The 14,931-nt window shown below is 60.4% G+C and overlaps 1 long non-coding RNA gene across 1 annotated transcript; it reads left to right on the top strand.

The window, feature by feature from the left end:
* Positions 1 to 3,100: 3,100 nt before the first annotated feature.
* Positions 3,101 to 5,884, top strand: LOC106968595 (uncharacterized). Its single transcript, XR_003416211.2, has 3 exons — positions 3,101 to 3,756; positions 4,335 to 4,441; positions 4,535 to 5,884. It is a non-coding gene; the product is annotated as an uncharacterized LOC106968595 (long non-coding RNA).
* Positions 5,885 to 14,931: the final 9,047 nt, after the last annotated feature.

Consider the following 14,931-nt stretch of genomic DNA (forward strand, 5'->3'; position numbering starts at 1 on the left):
CTCAGTTTCCCCGTCTTGCCGGGACGGCCGCTCCCACCCGTCACCCAGCGTGACGGGTGCGCACGGCCAGCAGCTCTGAGGCTGACGGGACGGTAGACTTCCCTGGGCCAGACTTGGGTTCCTTGCCCGTGAAGTAGGAGGGTCGGACCAGACGACTGACATCTGAGATGCCCGTGACCGATCTTCCCTCCCGGGGGCTGGTTCACAGTGCTAGCTCCCAGCCGTGATCGGAGTCCGGCCCCCAGACACGGAGGACAGGGAGGGACGGAGGAAAGAGGCCGCTCCAGGTGGGCAGGGGGCAGGTGCAGTGAACACAAGGAACTGACCTACGAGGCTGCAGGATGCTGGACCCCCGCACCTGCCCGCCACGTCCTAACAGTTCACAGAGTGGCCACAACGGGGTTCGGTCACCCATACCCTCCAGATGGTCCCGGCGCCCCATCTCTATCTCAAGGCCGTCCTTGGGGCAGCTTCCCGGAGAGGGCTCCCGGGGCCCCAGTCCAAGGACAGGAGAGGAGGTGAGGAGCCTCCGGGCGCGGGGGTCCATTCGTGCTGGTACCCCTACCACAGAGCTCTCCGTCCTCCACCCTGGCCAGAAACAGCCCCAGGTTCTGGAGACACATTTAAAGGAAAAATGAGCGGAAGCCAAGTCCAGACTTGTCACAGTCCCCAGCGGCCTGTCCCACCCCCTTCCAGCTACCCCACACCTCCCTCAAACGTGTCATTTGTGGCAGAACCCAAACTAGATTTGAAGCTACCATTTCACACGGGAACCCTGGTCTTCTCATCCTGTGGGCCTCGATATGTGCGCTCCAGTGGATTTACCATTTTCCTGTAAATACAGGCCCGTGACTGTGGTTCATTGGTAAGAGCGCCACTCGGGGCGCCGCACCACCAACAAAGTGGGGACGAGGCTGCCGGCTCATGGAAGGTTTGCAGGATGGGCAAAGAGACGCAAGCCTGGAGCCTGTTTGTTGCACACCCCCCCCCCCCACCTCTGCTGACCTTGTCCCCGCCGCCCCCACCTGGCCGCGCTCCTCCTTAGCCCGGAAGCAGGTTCACGGTCGTCATAGAGGAAGAAAGCTCAAGTCCCCTGAGCCCCGCCCCCATTTGCTCCTGCCCGTTCTCCCCTCACCGCACACTGCGGAAGGAGTCCTGGCCTCTGCGGTCTCCACAAGAGGCTGGCTTGTGCCCCCCCCCCCCCCCCCGAAGGTCACCAACGATCTGTGGGTAAAGCTATCGCTACCTCTGTGCCCAGCTGCTTTACGGTATCTGACCCCAGTGACTGCTTGCTTCTTGAAGATCATTGCTCCGCTGGCCCCCAGTGTCCTGCTGGCGCCGTGCCGGTTCCTGGGCCGCGGGTCTCTCAGGCCGGGGTTCCTGGGGACCAGGGGAGGCCGGTTTAGGGCCGTCTGCCTTTGTAATCCAGGAAATGGGAGATCCTGCTTGGCCCTCTTAGCTGGCGCGGAGAGATTTGTGTGTAAACGCCCTTGGCGGTCAGTAAGTGGGAGGCGCCCAGTTTGGAGACACAGTTACCCTCTGGAAACCTGATGAGCCAGATTTGGATGCGGGGGCCTTCTCCGCTTTCACCCACCTGCTCTGCGCCCAGGACCATCCGTCTCCCACCTCCAGCAACCACCAGCTCCTGCCGGTACCGTCAGGCCACCTTCAAACCCTAGTAAGGAGTGGGTGGTGTCCCTACAAGGAGTGTCGTTCCCCACCCCCACCCCCAGAGCAGGCGATGGGGCCGACGCCCCGGACTGTGCTGGGGAAGGTGGCTGAGTCTGTCGTTGAGGGGGACACCCGATCATCTCAGCTTGACACTAGATGCTGTCGGGGACAGGGAGGTCACCAGGCCACACAAATGCATTGTTGGGGCTCGGGAGCATTTTGGAGCGGGGACTCTACAACATTCAGTGACAAGTCACAGCAAATAGCCTTGAGCACCTGCCCTCGCGGTGTGGATGCCCGTGACACTGGGGCATCAAGCCAGCAAGGGCCCTGCCATCTGGCAGCCTTTTGGGCAGGGACACACCAAGTTGGGAGTCACTGCTTCACCCCCCTCCGCAGTCCCGGGGCTCTCTCAGTTTTAGCAAACCGTTCAGGCCCAAGCGAATGGGGACGGTCGGTCATCCCCAGCTTTGGGGTTGTGTTTCAGTGTCTGATGCTGTGAGACCCACCAAGCCAGGATGGAGTGACCTAAAACTACCCACGTCGGTAGCGAATCTGCAGCTCGGGTCGGGCCAGCCCATCGGTGCCCATCTCTGTCACCTCTGGCTGCGGCCACCAGAAGGCTCACTGCTGCCTCTGGCTCAGGCTGCCGTGACTCCACCACTAAGACTAGGACAGCGAGGCCTCGGCGTGTCTGGTTCCCCGCAGTCCCGCCGCCCAACATCTTCGGGGTAGGTGGACTTCTCCGCGGCGCTCAAGCGTGGAGGGTGGGTGAGATGTCCCTGGAGAGAGCATCCAGTGCCAGTGCGTGGACTACCATCTTCGAACGTGGCTTCAGACGTAGTCCCAGGCTCCCCAGATCCGAGGGGGAGGAAACGGAGCACACACACACACACCCCCCCCATTGCACAAGTGTGCAAGGTCACCCCGGGGTCGGGGTGCTCACCCATCCTTGGGAAATCCTCTGGGCCACAGCTTGTCTCGCAGCCAGAAGACTCTGGGGAGGGGATTCGAATCGGCCTGGACTCTGTTCTCCTCCACAACCCCCCTCCAGCACCTACAGTGTGCGGGAACTGGGACTGGGGGCTAATGTTTCTCTGCAAATTCATGTTTTCTTAATGCTTATTCATTTTTGAGAGAGAGCGCGCGCACGTGAACTGCGGAGGGGCAGGGAGGGGGACAGAGGATGCGAAGCAGGGTCTGTACTGACCGCAGAGAGCCTGATGCAGGGCTCGAACTCACGAACAGAAAGATCACGACCTGAGCCGAAGTCCCAGGCTCAACCACCTGGGCCACACGAGTGCCCCTGCAAATTCATTTCTTTAACAAAGGCAGGCAGGAGTGCCAGTCCCCGGGTGGGCGCGGGGAGGAGGGGGAGACGTGGCCCTGCTGTGGGTGGGTGACCTGGCTGGGGGCGCTGAACTTGGAGACAGGGAGGTTGGGGATGGGACAGGAATCCTACTGCTTTCCTGGATAAAGGGGACAAGGATCACCTCCTCCCTCCCCTGGCTGCAGGCTGGGGGCTCCCGCGCGTCTCCCTCGCGTCACCCTGTTTGGGAACCGACCCACTAGAGCAGGGCCCAGAACGCCTACTGTGGTCCGTCCAGCGTCTTGTCTCCTTCCTCTACCTGATGGCAGGCCCCCCGGGTGCGGCCATCCAGAGCCATCCCGAACCACGGTGCCCAGCGGAGAGAACCCCCGCCAGCTTCCCCTGCAGGGGCAGGTCACGGGACGCGCGGACCCCGCAGTCGCTCCTGTGGGCCCCCGCTGGTGCTCCCGGAAGTGCAGTGAATCACGAGCCCGCCCCCCGGGGGCCTCATGTTCCTGGCGTTGGCGCCCTCTAGTGGCCATGCCGGAGCAGCCCCGCACTGCCCGCTGGGAAGCGGGAGGCGCAGACTTGGGAAGCCTGGAGGCGGGAAGCGCACACGCTGGGAAGATGGTGGCGCAGGAGGACGCTCGGCTCACCTGGTCCCGCTGATCGATTAGATTCCACCCATATCGGCCTAAGTAACCCAGAAAACCGCCAGAAGACTAGCAGAACGGACTCTCCGGAGCCAAGCGTAGACGAGAGGCCCACGGAAGAGGGTAGGAAGGCCGGAGAGCCGGTGCGCGCTGCACGGACTGGCGGGAGGGAGCGGCGCGCGCGGAGGGGCAGCCCGCCCGGCAAGGCAGAGCCCCCGGAGTCTGGCCGGCGAAAGCGGAGGGGCCGGACTGCGTGGGTTCTGACAGCCAGCGGGACTCAACCTCTGGAATGTTAAAAGTCAGCATCTCTGCTCTCGGAGAGCGGGGAGGGGGGAGGGCGAGTGGACGCCAAGTCCTCCCTCTACAAAGACTGCGGGACAAAGAGCCGCGGGGATACCGGCCGGAACCACAGTTTGAAAAGTGCCTGGGGCCTACGGGAGGGAGTTGTTGAGCCTGGGAGGACAGACCTTGGCGGGGGAACAAAGGAGCTGGCGGGCGCCATTTCCCTCTCCCATCCCCCAGCGGAAATTCCAAAGGGAACCAGTTCCCGCCACCGAACTTGCACCGCGCAATCCCCCAACGCTGTGCTTCTGGGGATCCATCCCTCCGCCGGGTCTGCCCTCCCGGTGCTGCAGGGCCCCTCCCGCAGGGGACCGCCGTGGGCAAAGCGAGCTAAACCTGTCCCTCCCGCCCCTGTGCAGATCCACCCCCTGGGATCCGCTCGGTCGGTTCGTGGCCAGATCCCATCGAAGCAGCACCACAAGCCTGGCAGTGTGCGAGCAGCCCAGACGGGCCACACCACTCCACAGTGAGTCCTGCCCCTGGGAGAGGGGAAGATAAGGTACACACCAGTGTGACTGCGGCCTGCCCACCAATAAACCTTTCCCCCCCGCCCCGACAGCGCAGGGGAAGTGCCCTGCAGTTTGGAGCTACCGGATCTCTAGCAAACTCCGGGTCTGATCCAGTGCGCCCCAGACCGACCCACTAACCGCACAGGGACCCGATCCTGCCCACAACAGGTAGAGCCACTGCACGGAAGGCGAGGGCAGTTCAGTCACAGCGGTAGCAACTGCTACCCTAGCAACGCACACAGGGACGCCCCTGAAGCGCCATCTTCCCGTTAACAGGGGACACTGCACCGCGGGGCACTACAGGACCTCGTCTTCCTAAGGCCACTGCTTTAAGTGCAGGAGACGCAGCTGACTTTGCTAACAGAGACACAGACGCAGCAGTAGACAAAATGAGGAGACGGAGGAATAGGTCCCAAATGAAAGAACAGAACAAAACCACAGCGAGAGACGTAACCAAAACGGAGACGTGTTCTGTAACTGATCTAGAATTTAGAGTAACCCTCCTAAAGATGTTGGCTACAGTCGAGGAAAGCCTGGAGAACATCCAGAAAGACCTAAAACACCTAAAAAAGGACCGGGAAGAGATGATCAACTCACTAAAAGAAACGAACAAGAGACCATCTGGAAAAAATAAGAAAGAAGAGACCGGACAAGGGCAGAGCAGCAGCCCGGACAAAGTAATGGAAAGTCACCAAGCTGAGCCAGTGAGAGTGAGAAAAGTTGTGCAAGATGAGAACAGACCTAGGGACCTCCGCGACACCATCAAGCGTAACAGTCGAGTTACAGGGGTTGCAGCAGGAGAAGAGAGAGAAAAGGAGGCAGAACATTTATTTGAGGAGATAAAAGCTGAAAACTTCCTGAATCTGGGGAAGGAAACAGAAACCCAGACCCAGGAGGCGCAGGGAGCCCCCCAAAAAACCAACCCGTAGAGTTCCATACCAGGCCAGCCAGTAAATAAAATGGCAAAACCTAAGGATAAAGAGAGAATTTTAAAAGCATCAAGAGGAGAGAAAGCAGTTACATCCAAGGAAAATCCCATAAGGCTATCTGGATTTTTCAGCAGAAACTTCAGAGATTAGAAGGGAGCAGCATGATATATTCAGGTGCTAAGAGGCAAAAGTCTGCAGCCAAGAACACTAGCCGGCAAGGCTATCCTTCAGAATAGGAGAGAGTTTCCCAAACTAACAAAAGGGAAAGGAATTCATGGCAGGGAGGAAAACCAGCCACTTCCCTGTCACACACAACGCCACCGGCCTGTGGGTCCCAAATCCACAGTCCAGCCACCCTCCTGCCTGAGTCTGCTTGTGGGCACTAAAAGAAACAAACCCAAACCTGGCCTCTTAGAATTTTGAAAATGGGGGGTGGGGGCGGCTGGTCAGTACACGGGCCTCTGGGGGTGGGGGTGGGGGGAGGGAGGCTTTCCTCTTATATACTCTTTCTGTACATTTTTTTTTTTTAAGTTTCTAAGACAAAAAAAAAACAAAACAAAAACGTGTTGCCGTCCTCTGACTCCGCCCCTTCCTGGGCTACCAGGTCCCCAGTGGCCCTCTCCTCTCCCCTCGGGATGCCCTCAGCCTGGGATGCTAGCGCCTTCCTACATCTCACGCCCAGCACGGGGCTCTGAGACCTGTGTCTTGCTGCCCCAATTAAGGGGGGGGGGGTTCCAGCGTCCACACCGCCTTCCTATGGGGAGCGATCCCCCTCGTGTGAGTCGCCAGGGGTGACAGGGTCCAGCTACCCTTTCTCCCCGCTGTGGGGAGCTGGGGCGCAGAACCCAGACCCAGGGGGCGCACCGAGAGCTCCCCCTGGAGCCAGCGAGGCGGAGATGCAGGGACATGTGCCACCCGTCCCCCGACCAATAACTCTTCTGCTGAAGGTCGCCAGGGTTGGTCGTGATTGCCGGCCACCTCCCTGTGGGGCCCAGGCACCTTTCAGGGGTTCCTTCCAAGTGCCAGAGGTGTGAGGGACACCTGATCGGAGCAGCGACCTGTAGTCTGCGGAGCGAGGGGCTGCGGCCTAGCAAGAAGGGTCAGGACCCAGGTGTTGCGGGGGGGGGGGGGGGGGGGGGGGGCTGTGACCTTATGAAGGCAGTTTCCACAACCACAGGAGGCGATATGGCCGGGTTTTCAAAGTAGTTGAGGACCTAAGAGATTTGGGAGCCTCATCCCGACAGGACCGACCGTGGTCGCCCTCAGCACGTCGCAGGAAGGAGCCCGAGAGAAGAGCCGCCTGGCCCACGTTGGCTGCTGCCGTGCTGTCCCTAGGTCCGCAGTAAGCTGCCACTTCTACGAGCCGTGAGCTTAGTACCCTTTCACCCAGGCTCGGCCCCGCTCCGCCCCGAGGGCCACCTCACAGGTGCCCTTTCTACCCTGTGGGACCCTCGGCCTTATTCCCTCCCCCGCCCCATTCCCCCAATACCTGGCCAACCTGCAGCCTCTGCTCCTCCAAGCGGTTCCCCCCCACCCCTCCCAAAAGGCCCCGGGCACCTGCCAGGTTCAGGCCCCGGCCTCCACCCCCACCCCCCTTCCAGCCCTCTGCGCTCGGCCACCACGCGTGCGGGTCCCGGGGCGGTGCTTGCAGTGCCCCGCTGTGACTCCCTGCTCGTCCCGCCGGAGGGCCCGCCCCGCCCCCGCCCGGCAGCAACGAGGAGCGGAACGCAGGCCCGGGCGCCTCCCGCTGCGTCCGCAAAGGAAGGCGGTTCTTAGGACGCGGAGGGGCCCGGGGTCTGTCCGGGAGCTCGGGGCCCGGCCGCGCTGGGGACCCGCGACGGACAAAGGCGGTGCGGGCCGGTGGGCGGGGCTTGACGTCACGGGCCGGCGCCCCGCCCCCCCGGGGTGGGCCCCGCGCGGCCACAACAATAGGCGAGGGGGCCGCTCGCCGCCGCTCCCCGCTCTCGCTCTTCCGCGCCGGCTGGGCGGCGGGGGCTTTGCAGACCGCGGGGCCCTAGCGATCTCCTCGATTTTACAGAAATTCGCTTTCGGCGCCGACGTGCTTCTTTTAAAAAGGAAACGCGAGCGCGAGGCGGTCCCCGGCCGCTGTCGCCCCCGTCCGGCTGCCGGCCGGGGGACTCCGGGCGGCCGGCTTCTGCGCGCGGCGGCCACCGGAGGGCGCCTCGGCGCCGTCGCCCTCTCCCCGGAGCACACTCTGCCTGGGATCCAGACCCGGGCCACCCGTCGGAGAACCCAGCTAGGTCACTGTGTGACCTCAGGGCAGGTGCTGGCCCTCCCTGTGCCAAGGTTTCCCGTCTGTCTCTAACTTGGGCGATTGAAGGTCCCCCGGACCCCACCCTGGCGGCCCCCTGTGTGGCCCTTCCCCGAGCAGGCATAGACCGGGCGCTGCGTTGGGCAGACCTTCCCTTAAGTAACCGGGGCAGGAGACCAGCCTCCCTGGTTAAGGTGGACGGAGGGCTGTTGGGAGGAAAATGTTCACCCTTCCAAGTTCCTTCTGGCCGCTCTACGAACGACACTGACACGAGACAGACTAACAGGAACACATCGAATTTAATCTCGTACCTCCCAGAACCCCACACACGAGAGGTTCAAAGAGGTTGGGTGAGACATTTGCCATCTGGCGCTAAGAAATGGGATGGTGTTGGGTAAGATGTTTGCCTGGCCACACAGGCGGGCCACTCGCATATAATCTCTCTCTGGTCACAACTCTTCATTCTGGGCAGGACGATTTTCATTCTAGAACGTTAAGGGAAGGGCACAAGTGTCTCTTGAGTCGGCTACGCCTTCATGGCCTTCACCTCAAATAGCCCACAGAGGGGCACATTCTGGGGAGACTTGCTCTGAACCCCTTCAGGGCCAAGGGCAGGTATGCGATGGGGAGCTGGCTCGGGGCTGGTCAGTAAGTACCAGTTTCCTCCTGGTCCCTCAGTCCTTTCCAGAAGGGAGTCAGGATCCTGGCCTACTTAGCTCGGGGCTACTAAAGCTGGGTCTCGTCCTGCCTCAGTTTCCCCTTCTACACCCCCACTCCCTAGGACAGATTCTTTGGCCACTCTATATGCCCCAGCTGGAAGCGATCTGGAGACCATCTGGGGAGTATTCTCACTGGCCAGCTGTCCTAGGTGTGCTGGCCAGGACCTCCAGCCCTGCCTGGAGTGGGTGCTGCTTGTGGGGACCCCCACTCCTTCCCTGCTCCCCACCACCCCAGTCCAGACAAGACTCCAGGATGGAGGAGACGGCATCTTGGGCTCGAGGACTCCATGTGGGGTGTGGGCCCTCTGGCAAGGAGAGACTCCAGCATGGGGGGTGGTCACTCTGCCCTTCCCTGGGCCATTCGGTGCTGGGCAGGACCTGTCCATTAGTAGATGTCACTGCCAGTTCACCGCATTGAAGTCCCCTGCACTTTGTGAATTTTTCCCGAGTCCGAAGAGGCGGCCTCCCGGGCTGCGGGAGGAGGCCGAGGCCAGGGAAGCCGGTCTTTGGCGGGGCCCTCCTGACACCCGTCTGGATTGTTAAGCCCCCTCCCCGGCAGCCTTGTGCCTCCTCTGGGGGTGACGCCCTACCTGCCCTGGCCGGAGGGTGAGGGCCACCTGCTTGCCTTCCGCACACTCCCCCACTGTCCCGGACCCTTGCGACGTGGGAGGCTTTAGAGGCCATTCAGGAGAGAGGGGCCCCGTCCCGTGGGCAGCAGGTGCAGAAGGCCCTGGTGCTGCAGATCTCATTCGTCCTATTCTGTCTGTTCTTTGTGTATTTGTCCTGCCCGCACTTCCTGACCCTTCCTCTGAATCAGGCTGTCCCGAGGAGCTGGGGGTTCCCGGAGAGCACTTCTTACTTCCTAATACTGGGGCAAAGGACTCTGATTTCATTGCTTACGAGCTGTGTGGCCTGGGCCAAGTCCCTCGGCCTCTCTGAGACCAGGGGTGCCTTGCCCAGAGACCTCCACCGCCAGGGTTGGCCAAAAGGCTGCGAGAGGTTCCCCGTGGAACTTTCTCTGGCCACCGCAGGATAGCCTGGGGCTCGGGGCTGTGCGCGTAGCCTGGACCCTCCTCCCTGAAGCCCCTTGGGCTTTCTTCCTTCCATTTTCCCACATGTCCCCCGCCTCCTGGAGGCAGGACTGGTTATCCACTGACTGAATAGCCACGGCCCCTTGGGACCCCTGTCTGGGATAGGGACAGATGTCCCATGAGGACAGCAAGAGCGGCAGAGTCGGGAGGCCTTGTCCCCCCTGGCTCAGCCCCGAGGGCCCTCTTCCCTTCGGCCTCACCCGCCCCCCCCCCCCCCCCGCAGGGCCTGCTCGGGCAGGTACCAAGCCCCTCAGTCTCCCTGCCTGCAGTCAGCAGGAAGACATTTGCTTCATCCCGACCCATCACCTCCTCCTTCAGACTCCCTCCTGCTCCCCAAAATGGGCCTTTTACTCCTCCTCCTACCCACCAAAGCAGGTGCCCGGCCTCAGAAGCCTCCCCGTCCTCCCTCCCCCTCCTCCCTTCCTGAACATAGCGCACAGCAGCCCAAGGTCGGAGGGGTGACAGATGTCACAGAGCATCGCCCTCCCCCTCGGCCATCCTGGTGAGGAGCCTGCAGGGGTGCGGGGCCTGGCTGATGGGCTCGGCTCCCTCACAGTCATCATCGTTACCGTCAGTGTCGAGGGGGTGCTCCTTGAATGAACCTCCCCGCTGATGGCAGACACTGCCCCTCAGGAGGTGACATCGCCCCCCCTGGAAAGGGATCACCTGACGGGGGAGAATACCCCCCCCGACTCGGACCCACCCCCCCCAAGGCTACCAGCCCTCACATCATCCAGGGTGCGTCTGGCAAGAGGGGGCCTCTCTCCCAGGGACGGGGGTCACCCTCGGGAGCTGCCTGGAGGTGGGGGTCAGAGACACCCAGAGTGGGACGCTTTCCTGACAGGCCGGGTCCCCGAGCAGCCCGAGGGAGGGTGAGCAGGGCTTTGGGACACGGCAGGAAGACGAGGTTCAGCAGAAATCCGAGCCCAGAAAGGAGAGGCGCTTTTGTGATCACGGGGGAGACAAGGCACATGTGAGGCCACCGGCACCCGTCCTGGGGCCCAGGTGGAGCCGTGACGCCCAGAAGGTAGGGAGAGTCATGCAGTGTTCTGGTCTGGGACCACGGAGCCTGATGCTGGGGCCCGGGCAGCTGACGGTCGTGCTGTTCCAGGAAGAGACACGGCCAGCGTGGGGTGGGCTGGGACACAAGGGCCTAGCTCTCCAGTCCCGGGACCTGGTTGTGGCTTTCCCCCTCAATTCGGGGGCCCCCCGGTGTCCCCCAGCCACTCTCCCAGCTCCGTCTCTCCGGGTTCATTGTCACACGTGCCCTGGTCCGGGACACCTCCTCCCTCCTGCCATGTCAGCATGTCAGTCTCCCCCCGGGCCCCGGGCCCACTCTGGCCTTGGCCGTGATCGCCGTCTGCACCCCTCAAGCCAGGGCCTCTGTTGCCTCGTGGGGTCTTGTCCTCGTGATGCATCCAGATGGGGGCATCGTGAGGGCAAAGGCCTCACTGCCCGCCCCAGTACCTCACATCCTGAGAGCGGGCCCCACGAGCCCCCAGGGCTTTGGGGTCCTGCACACTAAAGTCAAGGCCTGGATCGGCCCTGTGATGGCGTTAAAACGTGCCCTCGATTCCTCGGCACGACTCCCTTCCAGGGATGGGGCACAGTCCCCTCCCGTGGGGTGCCAGCTGGACCTCGCCTGATGACTCCCATAGAGGGAACAGGAGGTGGCGGTCATGACAGGTGACGTCCGAGCCTGGGTCACAAAGGGTGTCGTGGCCTCCGCGTGCCTCCCTCTCGCTGGCCTTGCTCGCTCTGGGGGAAGAAGCCAGCGTGTCGTGAGGCCCTTTGAGCCACCTTCAGAGAGGCCCCTGGCAAGGGGCTGAGGCTCCCGCCAACAGGCCGCACTAACTTGCCAGCCGCGGGAGTGAGCGGCCTTGGGGGTGAAGCCTCCGGCCCCGGTCAAGCCTTCAGATGACTGTAGCTCGGGCTCCTCTCCTGGCGACAGCCTCCTGAGAGACCCGGAGCCAGAAACAGCCAGACCTGAACTCCCACATACAATGTGCGGCATAAGCAAGATGTATTGGGTTTTTTTTTAGTTTTGTTGTTGTTGCTTATTTTGAGAGACAAAGAGAGTGAGTGGGGGAGGGGCAGAGAGAGAGAGAGAGAGTCCCAAGCAGGCTTCTATCAGTGTGGAACCGGTCGTGGTGCTTGAACTCACAAATCACGCGATCATGACCTGAACTGAAATCAAGAGTCAGACGCTTACCTGACAGAGCCCCCCCAGGCGCCCCAAGATGTGTTGTTTTTAAGTCACTTGAGTCTTAGGGTAATTTGTTACCCAGCAGTAGGTAACCAATAAAACTCCTTAAAAGCTGAGTGTCCTTTGGGAAGTCACCTGAGTTTTCTGAGCCTCAGTTTCCCCTGAGTTAAAATGTTAAACGGTGTTGGTCCCTTGATTGCCCACCCCTCCCACGAACACGCGCTGGGTCCTTGAAGGACAAGGCCTCCCTCTGGTCAAGGCGGTCCTGCCTGCGCGGTGGCCCCATCACCCCAGTGGCAGGGACACATTTGCCGTGTGGCTGGGAGCTGGAACCTTCCGCCAGGCATGCCGAGCTGGGTGGGCCTCCACAGACCGGGCTGGCGTGCGGGGCCCCGGGGATGGAGGGGGCTTGGCCCTCGGTACCTTTTGGATCCTTTCCAATTCTGAACCATGTGACTGTGTCATCTACACAAGTAAATAAGTGAGTCAAATTCGTATCAAGAGTGAGGCGTGCAAAACCAAAAGGAATCACAACAGAGTCACATACTGTTCAAAACAAAACAAAACAAGAAGGGGCTCCTGGGGTTGAGGCCCGTGGGTTGAGCGTCCGACTCTTGATTTGGGCTCAGGTCATGATCTCACGGTTCGTGAGTTCACGCCCCGTGTCGGGATCAGTGCTGACAGGTGGGAGCCTGGAGCCTGCTTCGCATTCTGTGTCTCCCTCCCTCGGCCCCTCCCCCACTCACATTCTCACGCGTGTTCTCTCTCTCAAAATAAATTTTAAAAAGAAAAGACAAAACTGAGCAGGGAGCAGGAGCCACACTCCACAGGATTCTTCCTATCAAGCCAATGAACGCCCCAAATCCAACAATGACCATGGCAAGGGGAGGGCCCGGAACCCAGACCTGGTACCATGTATTATCTAAAATGTCCACTGGGGGGCGCCTGGGTGGCTCACTCGGTTGAGCGTCCAGCTCTTGGTTTGGGCTCAGGGCATAATCTCACAGTTCGTGGGTTCGAGCCCCGCTTGGGGCTCTGCGCTGATAGCGTGGATTCTGCTTGGGATTCTCTCTCTCTGCCCGCCACCCCCCACTTGCGCTCAAGCTCTCCCTCTTTCTCTCTCTCAAAGAAATAAACTTTAAAATGTCCGTTTGTAAAAAAAAAAAAAAAAAGTATTCCTAACATGACAGAAAATAAAATGTCCATTTCTCAATAAAAAAAAAAAAAGTGTGAGACGTGCAAAGAAACAGGCAAGTTTGACCCGTATTCTGAAAAGGGAGGGAGTAGAAACTCACTGAGGGACCCAGGTGTTGGACTTTGTCCCTCTCCTTCTCTCCCTTGCCCAGTGCCAACTTCCAGGGATCTGGCCGTGTGTCCACCCCTGAGGCTGTCCACCTTAGGGGACCAGGGATTGGGAAGGCTATAATGACACGCCAGGTGGAAATTACCTCCTTGGATGAGGATCAGTCCCCAGAAAAATAGAAGGGTCATCGACTCCAGTCCAGGTTGTATATTAAAAAAAAAAAAAAAAAAAAAAAGGCATTTTAAGAATTTATTTGAGCAAAAATCGTTTGGCCTGGCCCAGCACCAAGCAGGAAGTGGTGAGGAGGGCTCGGCCAGGAGCCAGGGGCAGGACTTAAATAGAGAAAGTGCAGAGCAGAGAAAGGAAATGGTGCACTTGGCCATAGCCTAAGCCCCCCCGCTTTGTGATCCTGTCTCCATCTTGGATATTGGGACCTTGAGGCATTTACAGACTAGGATTTTGGTTTGCTCAGGTGGGCCCCCAGGGGATTGCCGCCACATCAGTCTCGTGGCCTCCTTGTTTAATTAAATGGAAGAGTGGATACCCCAAAGGTGTCTGTCCTCTTTGCGTCAGTGGGAGAGGGAAACACAACACCCCAAAATACGCCACCTCGGTCCGGTCCGTGGGTTATTTAGAGCCCAAGGCAATCAGAACCCAGCAACCCAAGAAAAACCTTTACCCTGGGGCTGCTGGGGCGGCTCAGTCGGTTAAGCGTCCGACTTGGGCTCAGGTCACGATCTAGAGGTTCGTGAGTTCGAGCCCCACGTCGGGCTCTGTGCTGACAGCTCGGAGCCTGCAGCCGCCTTCCGATTGTGTCTCCTTCTCTCTCTGCCCCTCCCCCACTCGTGCCCTCTCTCAAAAATAAATAAATGTAAAAAAAAAAAAATTTTTTTTTTTTTTTAAATAAACCGCGCTCCAAGAAATGGCTGTGGGGGCTCCCTTCTTTCCTTCCCTCAGTCCCTCTGACTCTGTTCTTGCCCATGGTCACGTCTGGGCTGTGCGGCCACAGGACAAGGGCGGGAGCCCCGCGCCGCTCAGGGTGGGCCCTGTGCGACAGGCAGCTCCAGACTTACAAGGAGAAGACAAAAGAACCAGGGACAAGAAAAGTAAAAGGTATTGAAATAGGCTCAGCTACTTTGGGGTTTTCCTTTGTATTTATTTTTAGCAAGGATTGTGTGCCTAACTCTGCATTAAAATAGCTGATGCTACCAAAAGTGAAGGCAGCTGGTGGGCCGGGGCCACCCAAGTGGGGAGTGGGCATTTGTGTCGCGGGCCCCCCCCTCCCCCCACCCCCACGGACCGCTCTGGTAGCATGAATGCAAACAGAAGCAGGGCCCTTTGGGTCCAGCTCAGGGCAGCGGGGGAAGCTCCCGGAGGCAGCCATGCTTGAGGACTTAAGCTTCCAGAAAGCCTCCTCAGCTGACTGCAGCCAGCAGAGGGCTGAGATTCCCCCCACTGATCACCAAGCCCGGTGTCCCAGGGAGACAGATGCGACAGCCGGCTCTCCGTGCTCCATCAGGGGGCTTTAAGTATTGTTCCTGCGAGGGCGCGTCGGGGAGGACTTTCTGGCTGGCAGGTCCCACCTGAAAATGCCCGGATGTGTTCCATCCTCCTCCGGCCACCTGGGAGATACACGGGTGGGTGGCGGAGGAGGCGGGGAGGGGGAGGGGACCCTGGCGACGAGAGTAAGAAGGCTCACGAGCCAAACTTCCTTTGGCCCAAGTTTCCAAGTGCGGCCCTGGAGTGGTGACCCACCTCCACGCGGAGCTGGACAGAGTCCCTGAGCAGGTGGGGGCCGATACCCCGGAGCGGAAAGGTTGCCCTTGTGTCCACGGCTGCCTTCACAATACTGGGGAAGAGAGGGATGCCTGGGGAGCTCAGTCGGTTAAGGCTCCGACTTTGGCTCAGGTCATGGTCTCATGGGTTC

This window comes from Acinonyx jubatus, chromosome E4 (assembly GCF_027475565.1).
Source record: "Acinonyx jubatus isolate Ajub_Pintada_27869175 chromosome E4, VMU_Ajub_asm_v1.0, whole genome shotgun sequence".
Taxonomy (NCBI): domain Eukaryota; kingdom Metazoa; phylum Chordata; class Mammalia; order Carnivora; family Felidae; genus Acinonyx; species Acinonyx jubatus.